General features: G+C 36.9%; 1 protein-coding gene across 3 annotated transcripts in view; it reads right to left on the reverse strand.

Annotated features, from left to right (window-relative positions):
• The window catches only part of Ttd14 (TRPL translocation defect 14), a 171,983-nt gene that overhangs the window by 47,123 nt on the left and 99,714 nt on the right, over nt 1–25,146 (reverse strand). The window contains exon 2 of one of the 3 annotated variants that reach the window (XM_067112563.1): nt 20,059–20,105. The exons of the other annotated variants lie outside the window; for them this stretch is intronic. The gene's annotated coding sequence lies outside the window, so the exon portion shown is untranslated. The remainder of the gene's footprint in view (nt 1–20,058; nt 20,106–25,146) is intronic. 3 annotated transcript variants of the gene reach the window in all.

Genomic DNA, 25,146 nt, shown 5'->3' on the forward strand with positions numbered 1-25,146 from the left:
GGGGACTGTTTGATATTCTATGTCATGAAGAGGAAGGGAGGGGAGGAGGGGGCTAGTATAAGGCATCAGGAAGGCGGGGAGTGGGGAGGGGTTAATGCCTGGCAAGGGACCGACCTATTTTATCTCACGTCGTAATTAAAGGTATGGACAGGTGAGTGAGTCACCGAAGAAAGGTGCAGGTGTCTTCTAATGGGTTTCTCTTCGTTCCTCCATTAACAGAAATTTCTGTGACACATTAATGCTCTCTCTCTCTCTCTCTCTCTCTCTCTCTCTCTCTCTCTCTCTCTCTCTCTCTGTGCGTGTGTGTATGTGTGTGTGTGTGTTTGTGTGTGCGTGTGGCCAGCAGCACGCTGCTAGAGAACTCGGCTCAAAAACTGACGACAAACCAGTGTCTAACCATCATTTGTACCCTAATTCTTCAAGCTAAAATAGAGAGAGAGAGAGGACAATTTCGTGACTGCCAGACACATGGCGTGCATTGTCTGCTGTTTTGATTGCTTCCCTGTTCCAACTATCAGACGGGAAAAGGGCTAAATACCACTAATTGTCAGCTGACTTATTATGAATACAATTAACTTGGTTTGTATATCAAATAAAAACAACGAAGCTTATCAATTCACCATGTGAATAAATCTGACAAATCAGTCAGTAAATTTCAGACGAAGAGTTTCATAAAGAAAACAAACAATTTCAACTCTGTATAAAAAAAAACTGTATATTAACTTGTTTCAGTGATTGATTACAACTTATCCCATTTTTCGTTTTCCTAACTTTGTGACTTACGTGTAAATATAACGAGAATGGAATGGGACGGAATTTAAGCCAAAGGGCGAGCACTGGGACCTATGAGGTCATTCAGCGCTGAAGGGGACATTGAGAGGGAAAAAGGTTTATTTAAACGTGAAATAAGAGGAAAACCTCGCAGTTGCACTATGACACAACTGTTAGGAGTGTGTGGAAAGCAAGATGGAAGAAGGAAGAAAGAGAATATGAACTAAGGTACAGTAAAAAAGGAATGAAAGGGTTGCAGCTACGGGCCGAAGGGAAGCTGCAAAGAACCTCAAGCAATGCTTAAAGAGCACCGCGTGAGGCGCACTGACGGCACTGCCCCACTACGGGGAAATTATTACGAGATAATGAGCAGTGTGGGTTACCCAACTGAGGAGTTTAATGACCGACTGTAACGTGCCTCCTTTACAGGAAAATGCAGAGCCACAAGTCATAGGCTCATAACATGAAAAGAGACCATGACAACCAGAATTAGCACAAGTGCTGACAGAACAATCAAATGGGGAGGCAGAAAACCCAGCCAGCTTTGCGACAAGCTTTTCCGCGCCGGCGAAGGGAGACCAGACCAGAAACAACTCGAATGCCATCGGGGCACTAAAGCACATTCGTGAGAACTGAACCAAAACCGAGGAATGAAACACGAACAGGAGAATTGGATGCCATCGCAGGAATGAGATACTCCATCAGCATTAATCTTCAACCGTGGAATAACTTTTCCGTCAGAATTAAACCCAAATGAAGGAATACAATAGAACAGCATACAGAATTTAAGCCAAAGCCAAGTACTGGGACCTATGAGGTTATTTAGTGACGAAACGGATATTGAGAGTAAAAGAGGTTTGAAAGGCATAAGGGAGGAAAACCTCGCAGCTACACTGTGAGTCACTTGTTAGGAGAAGGTGGAAAGTAAGACGGAAGAAAGCGAATGTTAACGGAGGTACAGTAAGAGGAATGAAAGGGGTTACAACTAGGGGGCCGAAGGGACGCTGCAAAGAATCGTAAGTAATACCTACAGTGCACCACATAAGGTGCACTCACGGCACTATAAAACCCACCTACAAAAGGAATAGAACACTTCCACAACATTTAATCTCAAACCAAACAAGTCAAAATACGCCTAAGTTTCTTCGGGACAGTCGACTTTTCTGTACAGCGTATAATACTATATGAAACTCTCAGCCGCGGCCAAAGAAACTTTCAGCCACGGTCCGGTGGTGGCCTGTGTTGTTGGTACCTAGAGCTGTGCCAGTCGGACGATCATGGTCAACTTTAACCTTAAATAAAATAAAAACTACTACGGCTGGAGGGCTGCAATTTGGCATGTTTGATGATCGCAGGGGGGATGACCAACATACCAATTTGCAGCCCTCTAGCCTCAGTAGTTTTTAAGATCTGAGGGCGGACAGAAAAAGAGCGGATGGAAAAACAAATAGCCATCTCAATAGTTTCCTTTTATAGAAAACTAAAAAAGGTTAGACGTTTCTGTGAGAATTAACCCTATACAAAGGAATGAAGCGCTGCTGTCAGGATGAATCGCCGTTCAAGGAATTAAAACACTCCCCTCAGAACCAAACTCTTTAACTAGAGAGTGAAACATTCCCATCAGAATTAAACCCCACCCAAGAGTACAAAACATCTCCACAGGAATTAATCATCAGCCAAGGCATCAAAAAATGTCCATGACAATTGATCCCCAACCAAGGGAAAAAGCATTTTAATCAGATTTAAACCTCAGCGTAGGAACAAAGCATGTCCAGGAGAATTAAACCTCCACAAAAAACCGTGAGAATTAAACCTCCACAAAGAACCGTGAGAATTAAACCTTCACAAAGAACCGTGAGATTTAAACCTCCACAAAGAACCGTGATAATTAAACCTCCACAAAGAACCGTGATAATTAAACCTCCACAAAGAACCGTGAAAATTAAACCTTCACAAAGAACCGTGAAAATTAAACCTCCACAAAGAACTGTGAGAATTAAACCTCCACAAAGAACCGTGAGAATTAAACCTTCACAAAGAACCGCGAGAATTAAACCTCCACAAAGAACTGTGAGAATTAAACCTTCCCAAAGAACCGCGAGAATTAAACCTCCACAAAGAACCGTGAAAATTAAACCTCCACAGAGAACCGTGAGAATTAAACCTCCACAAAGAACCGTGAGAATTAAACCTTCATAAAGAACCGTGAGAATTAAACCTCCACAACGAACTGTGAGAATTAAACCTTCCCAAAGAACCGCGAGAATTAAACCTCCACAAAGAACCGTGAGAATTAAACCTCCACAAAGAACCGCGAGAATTAAACCTCCACAAATAACCGTGGGAATTAAACCTCCACAAATAACCGTGAGAATTAAACCTCCACAAAGAACCGTGAGCATTAAACCTCCACAAAGAACGTGAGCATTAAACCTCCACAAAGAACCGTGAGAATTAAACCTCCACAAAGAACCGTGAGAATTAAACCTTCACAAAGAACGTCAGAATTAAACCTCCACAAAGAACCGTGAAAATTAAACCTCCACAAAGAACCGTGAGAATTAAACCTCCACAAAGAACCGTGAGAATTAAACCTCCACAAAGAACTGTGAGAATTAAACCTTCACAAATAACCGTGGGAATTAAACCTCCACAAAGAACCGCGAGAATTAAACCTCCACAAAGAACCGTGAGCATTAAACCTCCACAAAGGACCGTGAGCATTAAACCTCCACAAAGAACCGTGAGCATTAAACCTCCACAAAGGACCGTGAGAATTAAACCTCCACAAAGAACCGTGAGAATTAAACCTCCACAAATAACCGTGGGAGTTAAACCTCCACAAAGGACCGTGAGAATTAAACATTCACAAAGAACTGTGAGAATTAAACCTCCACAAAGAACTGTGACAATTAAACCTCCACAAAGAACCGTGAGAATTAAACCTCCATAAAGAACCGTGAGTATTAAACCTCCACAGAAAAACAAAGTGTTTTTGTGAGAATCCAATATCTCCGTGAGAAATGAGCAACAGCACAGGAATTAAGGTATGAAACGTTTCCTAGAAATTCAAAACCTCAACAAAGGAATGAAACATTTCTGTCTAATTAGTCGTCAAGCAAGAAATCAGACGTCACCGTGAGAATTAAACCTTAATAAACGGATAACAAAAATACAGGTAAAACCGAGAAGTTTGAACACTACGGTCCATTTCAGGGGCCGCAAGTCATCGTTTTTCTCAGATATCTTTCAAACTAATTATTTGATCGAAATAGTACTTTGACACAAGTGTACAACTGTACAAGACACCTCCCGCTAATTTTTGGTAAAACAGTGCATTGTTAAAGGCAAAGTCGCATGAGTCAGCAGGACTAATCTACGCAATCGAACGTCCGCTATCCCCCATAGACAGGAAAGGGAGGGATCAGGAGGGGAAGGGAGAGGGATTTACACTTGACTTGCATGGTGTTGCCAAGCATCGCCAAACTACGCATTTGAACGTTCTTTATCACCGTCCTGTCCCTCCCTCTCCCTCCCCCTCCCCCTCCTCATCCCTCCCTTTCCTGTCTATGGGATAGCGGATGTTCGACTGCGTAGATTAGTCCTGCTGACTCATGCGACTTTGCCTTTAAAAGTCAAGAGTAAACGCCTTAACTAACACCATTTGACAATGCACCATATTACCAAAAATTAGCGGGAGGTTTCTTATACACTGTGTCAAAACACCAATTCGATCAGATAATTAGTTTGAAAGATATTTGAGAAAAAAGATGACTCACGGTCCCTGAAATGGATTGCAGTCACATGGTCATCACTAATTAAGTGAAAAGCAGTCGGATGGAAGATACTGTCTGCTCCTACTAAGGCCTAAAAACACCTTGCAGGAAACTAGCAAAAATGAATAGAATAGAACAGAACAGAACAGAATACAGAATTCAGGCCAACGTCCAAGCGCTGACACGGAAACTGACAGTAAGAAGGTTTGAAAGGTGTAACGGGAGGAAAACCTCGCAGTTTCGCTAAGAAACAACTGTTAGGAGAGGGTGGAATAAGATGGAAGAAAGACATTATGAACGGAGGTACAGTAAAAGGAACGAAAGGGGTTGCAGCTAGGGGCCAAATGGACGCTGTCAAGTGCCTTAAGCAATGCCTACAGTGCACCGCTATTGCACTGACGGCACTACCCCCACTAAGGGTCTAGCGAAAATGAGGACGGTTATGACATCACCAACGAAGAAAGTGATTACGCTTGGACTGTACTTCCTCCAAGTGATTACGAAGCTAATAACTGGTGAAATGTCACATTCCTTCAGGCCAAGGCTGAGGACATGATGGGACCGTTAGAGAAATCGAGAGAAAACGAAGTCACGAAAAGGCTTCGTTTTATAAAACACAATTCATGGAGGTTCGTGTCTTGACACTGCCGTCAAGGAACGTCCGACTGCAACAGTTATTTGCAATGTCCAAAATGATTCTCCTGATGTGATAACTACATCTCCGTTTACTCTCAACACTGCGTCGTTCTTATACACATATATATGTATATATGTACACATATGCATATATATATATATATATATATATATATATATATATATATATATATATATATATATATATATATATATATATATATATATACATACATTTATATAGACATTTACCTCTGCACATACATGCGCACACATACAGACATACATACATATACATACACACATACATGTATGTATATATATTTATACATATGAAATCTTACAAAAATGACATGTAATATTTTTCCGTTATAACGCAGGCGTGAGGCTGCTGCTAAATGGCTAAATTTAACCGCCCAGATTCCTTACATTTTAATGTCAAACACGCGCCTAGCAAAGACAGAACACAGCGTTAACTCGTTCGGAAGGAAATAAAGAAACGACAACAACAAGTCAATCAACAAATCAATCAATCCTGGCACTACCCAAACAGAGACCCATAGTCTATATTTGTATGACCCTAACCTTGGCCCAGTGACTTCACTCGGGGAGAAAGTGTGACTGATTTGACTCTTGGCCACTAACTTTGAACTTCATTTGGTTTATGGGATTTAGGTTGTCAAGCAAAGCACAAGGGCATTTTCGGCAAGTCAGTGAAAAGGGCGAGTTGGAGTGGTTGGACAGCAAGATAAAGGGGTCCAGAAACTGAAGGAAATGAAGTACATGGATGTGAAGAAGCTGGACAGCACGACTGAAGAAAGGAAGCAGGAATGGAATAGAACAGAATATAGAATTTAGGCCACAGGCCAAGCGCTGGGACAAATGAGGTCATTAAGCGCTGAAAGGGAAATATACTGGGTCAATGTCCAGAACAACTCCGCGGTGAGATATAAGAAAATAGGTCACACTATAATTTTCACAATATAAAATAATAAAACTTTGTCTCTGAACACTTTTTGAGGAGATTCACCATATCCGAGATATTAATGATTATCTAATCGGCATCCTCGAAAATTTTCTTAGTCGTTTGTTTACATCCAGTAGCACTTCGTGTACTTGATCTTACTGGAGTTAGATCGAAAATGAGGTTTTTTACTGTAATGTTTCTCAGAAAGAGTGTAATGTTTCTCAGAAAAACTAGTTCCCCATCGAATGATTTTCGATTTTTGACTTATAAGGTTAGACAATACCTGTCCCCCAACCCCCTCCATAGCTAATATGGCAAAATTGTGGGTGTTTCCTCATCATAAGAAGTGGTCTAAAACGCTTTAAATATGAAAAATATTACATTTTACTTTTAATTTTGGTACTTTATGCATGCGGAGTTCTTCTGGACATTCACCGGATGCTGCAAAGACCACATGAGGTGCACCTGACGGCAGTAATCCACAGGATAACTTTTGAACTTGATAGTATGACTACAAAAGAAAGGTATTTTGACTTGAATATATATATATATATATATATATATATATATATATATATATATATATATATATATATATATATATATATATATATATATATACATATATATATATATATATATATATATATATATATATATATATATATATATATATATATATATATATATATATATATATATATATATATATATATATATATATATATATATATATCAACTTGTGGACAGGTTTGTGGACGGACTGCGAAACCAACAAACAGCCTACAATATCGACATGCAAAGCACTCACAGTCATTTATTTTTTATCTGCCATTAACTTCCCGCAGTTATTTACATGACATGCCTCAATGATTATAGATCCTATTCCCTGAGAGAGAGAGAGAGAGAGAGAGAGAGAGAGAGAGAGAGAGAGAGAGAGAGAGAGAGAGAGAGAGAGAGAGAGAGAGGCTGACATTCACAGTCACAACCCAACCAACACCCCATCTGCAAGCACTGAACAGAGCACGCAGAGCAGAATGTTACTGACCGACAAGTTATAAAATCATAATTACCCGTTATTACAGACACGGATTCTTTTATTGTTAGTACAGCAAATCTACCGGACATGAATACATATCAAAGTGTTTAATATAAAGTTCCCTGTTACTTACGACGCTATGTAAGATCATTAGTTCTTGGTTAGGTGATCGCCCAAAGACGCCACATGCATTAAGCATTGAACCCCAGTGTACATAAACTAAGCGAAGTACGTGTTACCAAACTCATCCCATATTTCAACGCTTAGAAACAGGAAAGATGACAGCAGTTAAAAGAGTGAATGCGGAAGTGGCCGTCGTGTTGTTTGTTTCTGTTTTTTTCGTTTTAAAGCCAACACCTTTTAGTGTTGAAATACTGACACGCGAATCAAGGAAGCAAACAGCACAGCCGGACCATCACGAAGAACGTCCGGGAGGAGGGAAGTAGATCACAGTCTACTGTACTCTGTACACCCTGTGCTTCAGCTGCCAAGGATCTTCAAGCGAGACGCTGCTGAGTGTAGTTGGTTGTCCTTGCCAGGATCACAAAAAGGCACACTGGAATCTCAAGAGTAGTGTTGCCAGCCATTGGTGGTGCTATACTGCATATAACTGGAATTGGAATATAAAATCTAGGCCAAAGGCCAAGCACTGGGACCTACGGGATCATTCAGCTCTGAAAGATAACTTGAGTAAGGAAGCTTTTAAAGGTGTAATAGGAGGAAACCCTCGCAACGCACTAGGAGTGGCTGGAAAGTAAGATGAAAAAAGAGACTAAGAACAGAGGCATAGTAAAGGGGATGAAAGGGGCTGCAGCTAGGGGCCGAAGGGATACTGCAAAGCACCTTCAGTATTACATACAGTGCACCGCCTGAGGTGCACTGATGGCACTAAGCGCCCCCCCCTCCATTGTGTTCCGATAAAAGCCACAATGTTCCCCACTGATGGTTTCTCAGGCCTCTCAGTCGGTACTTATTCAAATATATCGTACCGTAAACGCAATTACCTCAACCCTGGTGTCCGCAAGCTTGTTGCCAAGAACAGTACAAATATCAACACATTAAAAATCAAAATAGATGAGCACCATTCACATATAAATGAAACAGCTACGACAACGTGCAAGCCAGAACAATCAAAATTAACAATAATAAAAACCAACAAAATAAAACAAAAATACAAAAAAAAAAAGAAAATATAATAAGCCAGTTATCAGAACATTTCCCCGTCCAGGTTCTTCGTGTGACCTTCTTCGCAAATGTAAGGGTTCAGATCGTGCGTCACGACCAGCGCTGCTACGCTTAAATTATCTGTAAAAGAGCTGCATGAAAAAATAAAGAATGCTGCCTTGAGGTCGTGTGTAGCCTCTGCTAATACACGAACGTGTACAGGACACAAACATATGCGCATGCACACACACACACACACACACACGCGCAATAGCGAGAGCAAATACCATACACTGAGTTTATATATACACACACATACACACATATATATATATATATATATATATATATATATATATATATATATATATATATATATATATAATGTAATTATTTCTCAATTAACAATTTCACTATAAAGTAAACTAAAGTCAGCATTAATGTTACCATGGTGAGGATTTTTTTATAGTTCTAGTAAATATGTCTGCACGAGGCAAAATATGGTGGACTCGATTCGAACGCGTGTATTGATACACACCTACCACACACATATACACACTGAATCAATGCGCCGAACGTACAAGTAAAATAAAGGATCAATTTATACATAAAAATGAGAGTTAATTCAGTGTAACCTCCACAACCGTGGTCAGAAATATGTTAGTGTAAATATATATATATATATATATATATATATATATATATATATATATATATATATATATATATATATACATACATATATATATATATATATATATATATATATATATATAGTATATATATCATATATATATAATATATGTGTATATATACACATATATATATATGTATGTATATATACATATACAAATATATATATAATTAAACAAACTGACAAAACGTACACACGAAAACCTCAATGATAATAATCATTACCGCTAATGATATACGGATAATCAATATCATAAATTTTAGTAGACAATATTCTTGAGTGTTATCATCATCATCGTTTTCAGTAGAGTTAGTGGTCAAAATATTCCAGTTTTCGTCAAGAACCAACCGCTAGGAAAGAAAAAAAAACTCTAAGTAAGCTAAAAACCACAAGAACTAGCCACTGGCTATTCCTACCCCAAAACCGACCCTTCTTTAGAAGAGCAAAGCTCATTAAGAATTCGTTCGTGCGCGATAGCACACATGCAAAAACCCTCACCCTTGCAGGTGGATCTCTCTCTCTCTCTCTCTCTTCAAAATTTGCCTGTCTTTCAGTTTGCATATCTCTCTCTCTCTCTCTCTCTCTCATGAAAAGGTGCCTATCCATCAGTTTGCATCTCTCTCTCTCTCTCTCTCTCTCTCTCTCTCTCTCTCTCTCTCTCTCTCTCATGAAAAGTTGCCTATCCATCAGTTTGCATCTCTCTCTCTCTCTTGAAAATGTGCCTATCTTTCAGTTTGCATCTCTCTCTCTCATGAAAAGGTGCCTATTTTTCAGTTTGCATCTCTCTCACTCTCTCTCTCAAAGGTGCTTATTTTTCAGTCTCTCTCTCTCTCTCTCTCTCTCTCTCTCTCTCTCTCTCTCTCTCTCTCTCTCTCTCTCTCTCTCTCTCTCTCTCTTAAGAAAATGGTTCAAATTTCCAATTTGACATCCTCTTCCTCTCTGGAGCGAAAGCCTCTCTCTCTCTCAAAGAAAACGGTCCAAATTTCCAATTTGACATCCTCTTCCTCTCTGGAGCGAAACAGACCCGGGGGCACATTCAGAAACCTTTACATGACACGCACTGCAACTTCCAATTTGCTTGGCAATATTGATTTTCTCCCTGTGCCAAGAAGGTGTCAATTATATAGAGCAACCTTTGCGCAACACGGAACTTCTAGGTTTTATGTCGTGCCGACACTGTGTGGTATTAGTACATCATCATCATCATCATCATCATCATCATAATAATCTTCTTCTTCTTCTTTTAACGTGCTTTTTTATTCCCATTTTTGTATGGGGTAAAAAAATGCCTTCTTTAAAGGACTTTTGATTTCCTTTTAGACCTGTGGTCTCGATCGGCTGCCCTGCCTGACATCGGTTTGACCCCGGTACGTATGGTTCATGTATCATACCCGACCCAACGCCCTCTTCTTCTCTCCCTCTCAGCGAGAAGTTATTGCGCGGGTATGGCGACAGTTCGAGACGTGTGAGATGTTTGTTATGTTTTTTTTTTTCTTAGAAGGTGTTGTAGTGGCTTTGTTTTTGTGTGTGTATTTAGTCTGTAACATCCCTTTGCTTTTTAAGCAAACCTATCCGTTGATTACATATATAATCCCGGGCTGTCTACACGGATATAGCAAAGTGTCTGCCCCTCTGATCAGTCGGAACTGCGGGTTTGAACTGCGCACAGACCTCTGTGGAGTCCGAAGCTGCTGCTGTAACCGACTGAGCCATCGAGGCTCTAATAATAATAATAATAATAATAATAATAATAATAATTATTATTATTATTATTATTATTGTTCAGACAAGAATATGGTGTTCATTAAAAAGACGTAACAGAAGGTAATGGGAAATACAGAAAGATAAGATCCCTTATCAAAAAATAAAAAATAAATTAACAATTTAACAAATAAATAGATAGAATGTAATTAATAAAAAATGGGCTATAAATGCAGTACATATATACATTTGTGTGCGTTTGTGTGCGTTTTGTAAAGGTCATAAGTTAGTCTCTAAACTTCCCTTTTATATACGCATTTTTTTAAAAGTTAGTCTCTAAACTTCCCTTTTATATACGCATTTTTTTTTAAGTTAAGTCTCTAAACTTCCCTTTTATATACGCATTTTTTTAAACTGAATAAAATATAGAATTTAGAACAAAGGCCAAGCACTTGGACATATGAGGTCATTCAGCGCTGAAACGGAAATTGACAGTAAAAGGTTTGAAAGGTGTAACAGGAGGAAAACCTCGCAGTTGCACAATGAATCGTTAGGAGACGGTGGAAAGTAAGTTGGCAGAAAGAGAAAATGAACGGAGGTACAGTAAAAGGAACGAAAGGGGTTGCAGCTTGGGGCCGAAGGCACGCTGCAAAGAACCTTAAGTAATGCCAACAGTGCACCGCATGGGTGCAATGACGGCACTACTCCCCTACGAGTCGCAATTTTTTTTAAAGATTCGAAAGAAGTGAGAAATTATTCAGCGTTCACTTAAGCTCATATGCAAATTTAACTGTCGAATTCAAGCACCTTTTCCTGCTGACCAATGAAAATCGTCTAACCAAGTATTGGATTTGTACCCTGACTGGCCGAGGTTATGGAGGATGGCCGAGATGAAACCATAAAGTTCCTGACCACATCTTTACTCCTCAAGACGCCCGCTCCTGTCACTAACCTACAAGAAGAAGAAGCTGGCGGCAATATGCAGAATGTTCCTAAGAGTTACGGATACAGCATATTACAGAAAACGGTTCCTTTTAAACATTAAGGAACACATACACTACACCAAGGTGGTGGTGAAAGAGACAAAATTAAGCGGCATATTTCGCCCTTTAAAGCATAATGAATGTTACCACAGTGAGGGTGAGGTTTTTCAGTTCTGGTAAAAAAGTGTCTGAAAGTGGCGATAGGCCTATATGATATATGGGAGTCAATTTTTATCATTCTGCGGGGCATAAAGGTCGAAGCACAACCTTAGCCTCTGTGGATCAGAAACACGGCAAGCCTCGAGATTTTTTTTTTTTATTAATTTCTTTAAAAATCTCAAGGACTACGCTGGAAAGTGTATCTAAACATATCAGTTACTATGAAGTTAGAGAGGTACCTGATGTGGCCACTCGATTACATAGCATCAATGAACGTTGTGTGTATGTATCTATGTATATGTATGTGTATAATGTATATATATATATATATATATATATATATATATATATATATATATATATATATATATATATTGTTACGTGTGAGGGTCTTGGTTGATCATGTATTATTCAATTTACGTAATTTTTTACGGCCCTGCAAACCAAGATTACACAACCTGCCACTTGAAGCCAAAAGTTAACCTCAAAGACAGTCGTTAATTAGCCAAGGTCGCCAGTTAAGGGTTATTAACCTTAACAAAGAATATTTGAGATGAATTTGATTTTAAACATAACGGTTCTTCCAAACATTCGGACGCGAGGCATACAAAAGCATCGAGATTTAACCTGAGTTTGCTTACCTAAATCCTAGGTATTTTACTGGAATAACGGGTTGAAGCTAACAATATAATAATTAGGCTTAATCTAGACTTCGTGAACACATATACCGTAAGTGGCTGAAGGGGAACAAAGGAAATTTGAAATACAGAAAACAAAGGATAAAGAATGGGCGAAGTTTTTGAACAAAAAGCGACTTTACCTTAGGACGAACGTTGTGCGATCAACGACCGACGTGGAGTTCTTGCAATTGTTTCTTCACTTCACTAATAGAATAATAGACAAAGAAAGGGGGAAGAGGTCCAACTGGACGTGTTATCTCTCCGAAAGCTTGGTTCTCTCTGAATGCCCCTGACCGCCTGGGTCAAAAACAGGCCTATCAGTCATGCCTTAGGCGTCACGCTTTGTTAAAACATTCGCCACGAGAGACAGGTAAAAGGAAAAAGGACCTTAGGACCACCTATTTTTAAAGTTGAATATGGAAATTTTCCTATAGGTGGAAGGCCTAACTTCCCTATCCCGTTCTCAACGGACGTTAAGGTTTGAACTGAAGATGCTCCTATATAGACAACGTCTTTTCCCGGTCTCAGTCAGGCTGATATTTTTACAATCAAAAGTTACGAGGGCGAACAGCAGTAATATTTGTAAAAATATATATACTGTATATATATATATATATATATATATATATATATATATATATATATATATATAAACACAAAACGTTCATTGATTTTATGTAATCTAGCTTTTACACAGCTACCTCTAACTTTCTAGTTCCTAATAACAAATATATATAATATATATATACACATATATATATAAATATTTTTATATATATAATATATATTATATATTATATATATAATATATATGTATATATATATATATATATATATATATATATATATATATATATATGTGTGTGTGTGTGTGTGTGTGTGTCTAATAACCAAGAAAGTTACCAGATACTTCAATGCTGACAACCTCTCACTAGAGAATACATTAACACTATACCGAATGGGATGTTACATCATAACAACACTTCCTGATCTTAATGTATTCCATTACAGCGATGACGTCAGAATATAACTTGAAGCCTTTCTGTGGTGATGCTTAGCGTACAAGGATGGAAAAATAACCAGAGACATGAATGGCTCTGAAGGGCAATAAATAAGAAATAAATAAGTGATGGTTAACTGAAGTCTGGACAAGAGTGAACTAACAGAACAAGATAAACCTGTTCGTGGAGTGCTCCATCCGAAATAGGCCTACACATGAATGGATGGTCAATAATCATTGCCGGAGGCAGGGAACATGGTCAAAATGTCACTGTGCGCTTTAGTGGAAAACCAAGGACACAGAGAGAGAGAGAGAGAGAGAGAGAGAGAGAGAGAGAGAGAAGGGAAATGACTGGCATGCAATGCGATCGTTTAAAACATTTTGAAGAGAATACTAAAGAGGGAAGATAGGCCTAAACCTACATATATGCAATATACACATATGTATATACATATACACATATATACACACAGCCATACATACATACATACATATATATATATATATATATATATATATATATATATATATATATATATATATATATAATATACATGTGTATAACTGATTCACGAAAATATGGAACGTGATGAATGTATAAATAAAGGCAAATTCCACTCCGTTTTTTAATTTTCCTCCGGAGTATTTCTCTCTCTCTCTCTCAAAATTCTCTCTCTCTCTCTCTCTCTCTCTCTCTCTCTATATATATATATATATATATATATATATATATATATATATATATATATATATATATATATATATATATATATATATATATATAAACAAATTTTTAAATAAATGAATGAATTCCATACGTATTGTACCGAAATGAACTCTGTTATGGTTTGGAATAATCTATTAGCAACGAACTCGGTGAAGTCCAAATTGCATTCACACGGAACGCGGCAAAAAGAGGCCACAACCGAATAAAGCAATTTTCTATAATGAAAAGGAAATGGAGCCTCAGTTTTATACTCTTCGTGATTATGACAAAGGATGATATCCGGCATCACTAAAACCTAATAACGTAAATGGCAGACTCGCCATTTAATCTCATCCATCTTCCACAACCAACCAATCGCCCTCAGTGTGAAAAGAGATGATACGGGTACGGCGGACCTCTAATCACTAACACGTGATTAGTCTAAAGGAGCAGAGCGAGACGTCTGACAAGGGACCATCTTTCATCTCCATTATCGCTCGCCTCTACCGCGGTTAACGGCTGACCATGCAATGGGATGGGGAGGGGGATACTAAGGTAGTCGATTAAATTGTCAGGCCACGGGTGGGGGACGGGGAGGGGGAGAGAAGAGAAATTACACAAAGTAATTCCTTAATTGTCGTACGCACCAACCGTAAACACACTGCAGTGTTTCATGACAACTTTATACGTTCCTTTGGCGCAACAAAACCATATCGTAATAGCAACGCCACTAAACCCTCTCCCCAAAACCCGGAAGCATCATGAACTACGATGATAACTCCTTGCTTCTAACATCCACTGACATCGCAGTCTTAACAGCATTACATGGATTGGAACATAAGATTTAGGCCAAATGCCAATCGTTGGGACCTATGAGGTAGTTCAAAGTTAAGTATATCTTAGTTTAACCAGACCACTGAGCTGATTAACAGCTCTCCTAGGGTTGGCACGAAGGATTAGATTTATTTTACGTGGCTAAGAACCAACTGGTTACCTAGTAACGGGACCTACAGCTTATTGTGGAATCCGAACCCAATTATGACGAGAAATGAATTTCTATCACCAGAAATAAATTCCTCTAATTCTTCATTGGCCGATCGGAGAGTCAATGCTAGGCCAACAGCGTGCTATCCGAGAGCTCTACCCACCCATCCAATGAAGAACTATGAGGTCGTTCAGCGCCGAAAGAAAATTGAGAGTAAAAAGGTTTGAAATGTGTAACAGGAGGAAAACACCGCAGTTGCACTATGAAACAACTGTTAGGAGAGGGTGGAAAGTAAGATGGAAGAAAGAGAATATAAACGGAGGTACAATACTAGGAATGAAAGGGGTTACGGCTTGGGGCCGAAGGGACGCTGCAGACAACGCTAAGTAATGCCTACAGTGTACCGCGTGAGGTTCCCTAAAATTTAAGTATACCTTAGTTTAACCAGACCACTGAGCTGATTAACAGCTCTCCTAGGGCTGGCCCGAAGGATTAGATTTATTTTACGTGGCTAAGAACCAACTGGTTACCTAACAACGGAACCTACAGCTTATTGTGGAATCCGAATCACATTATAGCGAGAAATGAATTTCTATCACCAGAAATAAATTTCTCTTATTCTTCACTGGCCGGTCGGAGATTCGAACTCGCGGCCAGCAGAGTGCGAGCTGAGAACGGAACCCACTCGCCCAACGAGGAACTGTGAGGTGCACTGGTGGCACAACCCCACTAAGGGGGGACAACCCCATTGAGGGAACAAACCCACTAAGGGGACAACCCCATTAAGGGGACAACCCACTAAGGGAACAACCCACTAAGGGTACAACCCCACTAAGGGGACAACCCCACTGAGGGGACAACCCCACTAAGGGGACAACCCCACTAAGGGGAACAGCATTAGAGAACAAAGGATAAGCAATGCATTGGTGTCCTTACTTTCCCACCCACGTGAACATAAATAATGACAAGAAAATATAGACTTATAGATACTTTCAATAACTTGTCATTAGATCGGTGTTTAATCATAAGAAAAGCATAGAGCAGGACGGAGTCCCTACAATCGTGGGGGCACTGGGCAACTTGCCCAGTGTGCCCGGGCCTTAAGACGGCAATGCCCCTACCCTATTCATAATCATGCCCCTAAACCTACACATCTGGTGCCCTCCTCGTCGCTCCTTCTCTCGTGACTTCATCGCTATTCTGTTGGCTTCGTCTGACTATCTGTTGCTTTCAGCGATCTTGTGCACAGAGAAATTGTACTGCTTTTTAAAATGTGTGTATATATATATATATATATATATATATATATATATATATATATATATATATATATATATACATATATATATATATATATATATATATATATATATATATATATATATATATATATATATATATATATATATACATATATATATATATATATTATATATATGTGTGTGTATGTGTGAGTGTGTATGTATATGTATATAATATATATACATTATATATATATAATTATATTTATATGTACTGTATGTATATATACACATATATATAAACATACATACAGATACGATTTATATAAATATATATATCGTATAATGAATATATATACATACAAACATATATACATATATGCAAGTACAAATATTTATGTGCATATATACATTTATAGTATGTATACAGTATATATATAATATATATATATATATACACACACATATAAACGAAGAAAACATACTATATAAAAAAATACACTACAATTACACCTGCAACGGTAATGATTTACCCCCGGGAAAACAGGTGAAAAGCGGCAAAGTCACTCATTTACGTAAAACGCGGCCTAACTTCCAACACCATCTCACTTACATCCTTATTTAACCTTCCTGGATACCGTCTAAACACAACTTCTGTGTACGTACAACCAAACCGTGGCGCGTTTAATAGCCGATACGATGCACGAATGCCTTACTCCCTATTCACTGGTCAGTCAATAGCCGCCCTTGCTACCTGACGATCGCAGTTGACTGCTGCATTGTGTTCACACACCTCTCAGTTAGATCAAAATTCCAGCGTCCCTGCTCACTCAGTTCTATAATTACCCGAGTTCCTGGCCAGTGTAGCTTTTGGGTGTTATAATGGGTTAAATTTCACCGTTAAAACCCCAAGAAACACTCGGTAAATGTTCTCAAGCATTTTCGTCAATCGTGATTCTACAGACGACAGTAGCTCGCAAAACGAAAGTATTTTCAACGCACATTAATAATAATAATAATAATAATAATAATAATAATAATAATAATAATAATAATAATAGTAATAACAATAATAATATATAATAATAATAATAATAATAATAATAATAATAATAATATTTATAATGTGTAATACTAATCCACAATTATAAAGTAAATTATATTATGTAAAATATAAATGGTTTTATATTTTACATAGTTATATAGCTTACTCTACAATTGTGGATTTTTATTACACAAACTGTTTTTCACGAGACCGTGAATTCCCTAATAATAATAATAATAATAATAATAATAATAATAATAATAATAAAAATCGACGATTATAGAGTAACTTTTATTATGTAAAATATAAAAGGTTTTGTTATTATTTTACATAGTAATATAGTTTACTCTATCATTGTGGAGTTTTATTACAGAAACTGTTTTTCACGAGACTGTGAATTTCCTAATAATAATAATAATAATAATAATAATAATAATAATCGAATAAATACCTTATCTACAACAGTCTCTCAACGGCATTTCTTTAAAAGAGGGACCTCAAAAAACCTAAACATAAAAATACACAAACAAGGTTGAAAAGAATCAGTTAATTTGGTTAGTCGTGAAATGAATTGCGACCGATTACGAACATGGAACGTACTTTACAAAACCAAAGGTCTCTGACGCCGGGCAGAGGCCTCAGTGGAAATGGCTTTTGAAAATGACGAAATTTTATAAAACGCAGAGATATCACTTCCCACAAAATGGTTCCTTATATTCATGCGATGGGACTTTCTCTCTCTCTCTCCTATATCACGTATTGTAATCCTCTCTCTATTTCCCGACAAAGTCATATCAATCTGTAACCCATACATCTCTCTTTATTTTATTACTTTTTTTAAATTTAATTTTCTTAATTTATTTTATTTCTACTTCATATTTCTGTTAGTTTTTAGCTTATATTTGTCGTTTTCTGTTTATCATTACTTACGTTTACTAGGCCTTATTTTTATATTGTTACCTTTATCTCCCTATTTCTAAGGGTTTTATTTTATTCAAAGTTTATACTCTCTCTTTTCTCATTTTCAAAGAAGTACATTTACATCTATTTATGAGAGCAATTTTACAACCATCCTTCTCCCACCGACAAAACTGGAACTCAAATTCGATCAAACCTAACAGCGTGACCAATCTCACTCCCCCCTACCCCTCCGTCACACTGGATGGAGAGAGAGAGAGAGAGAGAGAGAGAGAGAGAGAGAGAGAGAGAGAGAGAGAGAGAGAGAGAGAGAGAGGGGTAGGATTACGAAAAGGTAGGCTGGATGTTGGCTTCCATAACATAATGAATAAGACAAGAACCAGTTTCTTTGCGCCCACGGGGCAAATCACTCCCGCCGGAGGAGGAACCTTACGGAACAGGTCACCGGCCTTCTAATACTATCGCCGTTTGCAATCCTTGGGAGTTGGGTGAGACGACCTTGGGTCTGTTCGGGTGGGGATGGGGGAGGGTGTTATTGTTAAAAATATGTTAGAATATGGTATTAATAATTTATTTCTATTACACACATTGTGTATATATATATATATATATAAATATAATTTCATATATATATATATACATATTTATATTCACACACACATACATTACATACATATATATATATATATATATATATATATATATATATATATATATATATATATATATATATATATATATATATATATATATATATAGGTGTGAACTATGAACTCGATGGCCTGTTATTCATTCATCGTAACCATATGCATCCTGAGCTACAACCGCGGCCGATTCAAAAGATTTCACGGTGACACCGTGGCAACCAACCGGTCAACATGGGACAATAATGATATTCCAGACTCGTTAGTCGCAGCTACTGTATCAGGTAAACAAAAGCTTCAGCACTCTGGTATACCTCCATATTCCCATAAGTTTTTATACTTGTACTTCAAAGACTTTTGACATTTCCTGTCACTTCCTGTCTTCTTTGTTTCCATAAGCCTCTTGTCTAGCATTTCTTGACAGTAAAGCATGAATTAAATTGAATACAGAATTTAGGCCAAAGGTCAAGCACCGGGACCTATGAGGTCATTCAGCGCTGAAACGGAAATTGACAGTAAAAAGGTTTGAAAGGTGTAACAGGAGGAAAACCTCGCAGTTGCACTATGAAGCAATTGTTAGGAGAGGGTGAAAAGTAAGATGGAAGAAAGAGAATATGAAAGGAGGTACAGTAAAAGGAACGAAAGGGGTTGCAGCTAGGCGCCGAAGGCAGGCTGTAAAGAACCTTAAGTAATGCCTACAGTGTACCGCATAAAGTACGCTGACGGCATATCCCCGTAGATCGTCGTCAGAGTGGATTCACGAACCAGCTCGACGGCAGCCACCTTTTCCGAGGTCATGGAACTTGGGGGGGGGGGGGACCGTTTCCCTAAGAACCGCCCCTTCAGGCTGGACGCTTTTTTTTTTTTTTTTTACGTAACTGTTCCTTCAAGACACAGATTCTATCCAGACAATGCTCTTCCAACTGATATTTCTTACAGACAGACATACCTTCCGAGAACAATCTCTAATGGAATTCTTCGCGACAATGGACTAACCTGAAAAAGGAAAGAAAAGTGACGTCAGTAAAAGCCAGGTGATTTGTTTTTAAATGCCACTGTACATAAAAAGTATAAAATAAAAAGGAATCATTTCATGCAATAATATATTTTCCTAATAATATCACATGACTACATACATACTATATATATATATATATATATATATATATATATATATATATATATATATATATATATATATATATATATATATATATATATATATATATATATATATATATATATAACCAGTGTAAATTTATATGTTTAACTACTTATTTATGAACTTCACTACTTTATATTTTTTTTCTTTTCCAGTGACTGATATTTACTTTCTGTATTTCCAACTGCCTTACTGTTAATTCTTTCTAATGAACATCATATTCTTTGGAAGACTGAATAATAATAATAATAATAATAATAATAATAATAATAATAACGTCCATGCGTGCCTTATGACTGCATTCGTATACTTGAAATACAAATATGCTAATGAACATTTTATAGTATGCAACAGACTTAAATTTTCATAAGTATTAATTTTCATGATTTTTATACAGACTTAGAATGAATGGATATTTAATACCATTGTTTTGCGATTCTAAGAAAACCAACTTCATCTTCACAAAACCGATCAAGAATCCATGCTTGAACTGAAAACGAGAGAGAGAGAGAGAGAGAGAGAGAGAGAGAGAGAGAGAGAGAGAGAGAGAGAGAGAGAGAGAACCGCCTTCACTTTCAAATTGACAGGTTTCGATGTATAGCTGCCAAATGTTGACCTGAGAAAAAAAAAAGACAGTAGATTTACTGATAGATCGTTTGCCAGCTTCCGCATTTAAAAAAACAAGAGAGAGAGAGAGAGAGAGAGAGAGAGAGAGAGAGAGAGAGAGAGAGAGAGAGAGAGAGAGAGAGGGGGAGATGTAAATCCGATATGAAAGAATAGTCTTCAATAGAAAAACGGCCATGAAAGCAGTTTAGGTTTTTATGGAAAATATATAATTGGTAACTAAATGAGGATGGGGGAGAGAGAGAGAGAGAGAGAGAGAGAGAGAGAGAGAGAGAGAGAGAGAGAGAGAGAGAGAGAGAGAGAGAGAATCCGATATGAACGAATACTCTTCAACAGAAAAAAGCCATGAAGACCGTTTAGATTATTTATGGAAAATATATTATCGAAGAAATTATTAATTAAATGAGGATTACTGAGAGAGAGAGAGAGAGAGAGAGAGAGAGAGAGAGAGAGAGAGAGAGAGAGAGAGAGAGAGAGAGACCAATGACTTGTCAAGCGAAGGGTTTTCATATCAGACTCCATCGCAAGAAGCAATGATGATGTAACGAGGTTTTATTTATAAAGGATTACTGCACCTCTCTCTCTCCAGAAGACGAACTTACACAGGTCAACGCCCCATAAAATGACCTGATTACTTGCGTTAATGCGTCAGACCATTCCATTCGTTGCAGGTAAAGTCGTCCAAGACACTCGAGAAAAACAAATAAAAGAATGAAAGAGAAATGAACCGCAGAAAACTCCACGAAATGCGACAAAGAAGAGGGGTTTGGGTACACTTATTCCCTCTTCGAATATAACCTCTTATGTTTTGAAACTTTCCGCAGATTATCAATATGTGTATATGTATGTGTGTGTATGTATATATATATATATATATATATATATATATATATATATATATATATATATATATATATATATATATATATATATATATATATATATATATAGCCTATATATATTGTTAGGAGAGCGTGGAAAGGAAGACGGAAATAAGAGAATATGAACAGAGGTACAGTAAAAAGAACGAAAAGGGCTGCAGCTACTATAATGCCTACAGTGGACCGCACGAGTTGCACTGGCGGCACCATACCCCTCTAAGGGAACATTATCATCATCACCAACATAAGTAAAAAGAAATAACAAAATCTGGTAAAGTTCGATAAAATGGCCAGCATGGCTACGCGTCTCTCTTGCAAAAGATTAGTCAAGGATTGGGAGCCGAAGTCGGCGATCTCTAGTAAATGACGTAACAACCGTCTGAATAACAATTCAGAAGCGAATCGAGCGTACAGCCTCTAACCTGAATTCTGCCTAAGACAGTACCAATAAATCTCATTTCTCGAACCATCTGTCTTGATAAATTTAATTCCACAAAACCAATGGCAAATATTAGGAATTTCTAGTAACTAAGGCATACAAACTAACTAAAGAAGCGAGGAAGACAAATTTGCCAAATGTCACTAGTGAGAGGTTCATCGAACTCCCAAGGGGCATTTTTGAGCAAATCTACACTCAACGCAAAACGAAGCAAACAAATTCTGACAATAACAAGACACGAAATAAAGCATCCCCTCTCTCTCTCTAACAGGTGGCAGGATACAAAGAATAGACAACACAGCATCTACAATTTAATTGCTATATCTTATATGAAGCCTCTGCACATAAATAAAACACACAAACACACACACACATATATATATATATGGGTATACATATATAATATATATGTATATTATATATACATGTATATATACATATATATACATATACATATATATAATATATATATATATATATATATATATATATATATATATATATATATATATATATATATATATATATATATATATATATATATATATATATATAATGTTTGTGTTTTATTAACGTGCAGAGGCTTCATATATATTAATTACATCACGACAACCGTCGAACCGCCAGTTACAACTAATACTTAAACATCGTCCAATCAATAAAGGCGAGAAACCCTTAGTACCATAATCCTTCAAATTAAAAAAAAAAAAACCCTCCGGAAATCCGATCTTGTCACCAAGAGATGGGTCAGCGCACCCACGGGATGCCTGGGCACCGATTCTAGCTCAATGACATTCTGATGCTTCCCGCGTCTTCATGTGACCCACTAACAGGTGAACCCGATCCTTTTTCGACCACTGAACAGGGTCATACCAGTCTGAGAGAGAGAGAGAGAGAGAGAGAGAGAGAGAGAGAGAGAGAGAGAGAGAGAGAGACTATAGGATTTAGGCCAAAGGCCAAGCGCTGGGACCTATGAGGTCATTCAGCGCTGAAAGAGAAACTGACAGCAAGAAAGGCTGAATGGACGAAAGCCTCGCAGTTGCACTAGGAAGCAATTTTTAGAGAGGCTGGAAAGTCAGGTGGAAGGGACTATGAACGGATGTACAGTAAAAGGAATGAAAGCGGTTGCAGCTAGGGGCCAAAGGGACGCTTGCAAAGACCCTGAAGTAATGCACTGACGGCACTACCCCACCACGGTACATACCAGTTCGATATTTCAAGCAAGAGTTCACAATACATTCATTAAACATAAACAACCCAATACACACACACACAAACAAACACAAACACACACACATATATATATATATATATATATATATATATATATATATATATATATATATATATATGTATAATAATAATAATAATAATAGCAGCCCACAAAAACGCTAAAAGGTAGAAATTTATTGCTATATTTCAGCGACCAGAAAATCTCCTTATACTGGCAAGTATATGAATGAAGTAAGGAATACTGACAGGCGGTATTTATACTAAGAAATCCCGCCTGTCTGTATTCCTTTACTTCATTCATATACGTGCCAGTGAGAGGGAGACAGTTTGGTCTCTGAAATATAACAATAACTTTCTATCTTCTGGCGTTTTTATGGGCTCCTTCTATTAGATGGGTTTCTGTTTTAACAGGAAATATTTCAGTCATATATACAGTATATATATGTATATATATATATATATATATATATATATATATATATATATATATATATATATATATATATATATATATATATATATATGTATATATATATATATATATATATATATATATATATATATATATATATATACATACATACACACACACACACACACACACACACACATATATATATATATATATATATATATATATATATATATATATATATATATATATATATATACATATGTGTGTATATATAGATATAATATATATATATATATATATGATATATATGTATGTATATATATATAGATATATATAGATATATGTATATATATATACATTATATATACATATAAACACATATAGTACATTATTTATATATATATATATATATATATACATATATATATATACATATATACCTATATGTATATATAAATAATATATAACAAAATAGCCACACAACTTCACTGTGCATATACTATATACTCATATTACTCGTATTAGGCTTCAATAAGACGGGATGGTTTAGATTCCAGATTCTTGAATTCAAAACGTACAAGCTTTCGAAAACACTTCTTCAGGTACAGATGTCCTCCTGAAGAAGAAGAAGAGACTGTGTATCATGGAAAGCTCCTACTTTGTGAATAAAAGAATCGGGATCTAAACCATCCCATTCTATCGAAGCCTAATACGAATATGAATATATACACACAAATACACACACACACACATATTCAGTCTTCATTTATTTGTACTCAAGTCAATTTAATGAAAAATCCAATAATCATCCGGACATAGCACTGTAACACGAAATATATATACAAAATAAATTATTATTATTATTATTATTATATTATTATTATCTCAACGAATCGTGAATTCTACCAAATTCAAACCGCTCCCTAAATAGATAGTTTTTTCTTTCTTGTAAAAAAAAAAAAGACAAACAAAACGGTGAATTTATTCTCATAGTTCTTATATGAACGGATTTTTTTTTAATATACTTTATTTTCCTTGTCCTTTTATTTTTCTGAAAAGAAAACTATTGTGCCAGCTTTGCCTGTCCGTCCACACTTTTTTTTGTCCACACTTTTTCTGTCCGGCCTCAGATCTTAAAAAATACTGAGGCTAGGGGGATGCAAATTGGTATGTTGATCATCCACCCTCCAATCATCATACCTTAGCCCTCTAGCCTCAGTAGTTTTTATTTTATTGAAGGTTAAAGCTAGCCATAATCGTGCGTCTGGCAACGATATAGGCCA

The sequence above is a fragment of the Macrobrachium rosenbergii genome, chromosome 12 (assembly GCF_040412425.1).
Source record: "Macrobrachium rosenbergii isolate ZJJX-2024 chromosome 12, ASM4041242v1, whole genome shotgun sequence".
Taxonomy (NCBI): domain Eukaryota; kingdom Metazoa; phylum Arthropoda; class Malacostraca; order Decapoda; family Palaemonidae; genus Macrobrachium; species Macrobrachium rosenbergii.